This window comes from Balaenoptera borealis (genome assembly GCF_965194805.1).
Source record: "Balaenoptera borealis genome assembly, chromosome: 2".
Classification (NCBI taxonomy): domain Eukaryota; kingdom Metazoa; phylum Chordata; class Mammalia; order Artiodactyla; family Balaenopteridae; genus Balaenoptera; species Balaenoptera borealis.
Genome location: NC_138867.1, coordinates 98,275,011 through 98,275,528, shown reverse-complemented (window position 1 = coordinate 98,275,528; position 518 = coordinate 98,275,011).

The window sequence follows — 518 nt, the reverse complement described above, 5'->3', positions numbered from 1 at the left end:
AGAACATTGAAGAGTCTTCCTCAGAACCATTGGTAGGGAGAAAAATTATATTAAGTATCTGTAAATTCAAGGTACTCACAGGGTCCTGAAAAAAGTGTATCTATAACATGGAAAACATTCTGAAAATTTTCAACTCAAGGTGTCATTCCTTCTGCCAACTTCCCATTTTCCATATCTTGCTAACCCAGCCTCTTGTCTCAGCATTATCCCATGACAAAACAGTGTTTCCTTTCATCTTCTCTTTTCATTCAAATCCACTGCTTGTGAGGGATCTGGGAAGTAGTCAAGAGAACTAAACAATGAGTGTTTCCTCTAGACATGGCATGGGCTACTGAAGAGGGACATTTTGGACTTAACACTCTTTAGTTTGGAATGTATTTAGAATCAAAGCAGATGTAGTAATGTTATACCTCGATAACCTCTGCATAATTTAGAAGGATGTGAAGTGTGCTTTTATGAAAATGACGATGACAAATGCTTACAGATGCTAAGATAGCAGTATTGGAGAAATTGGAAGC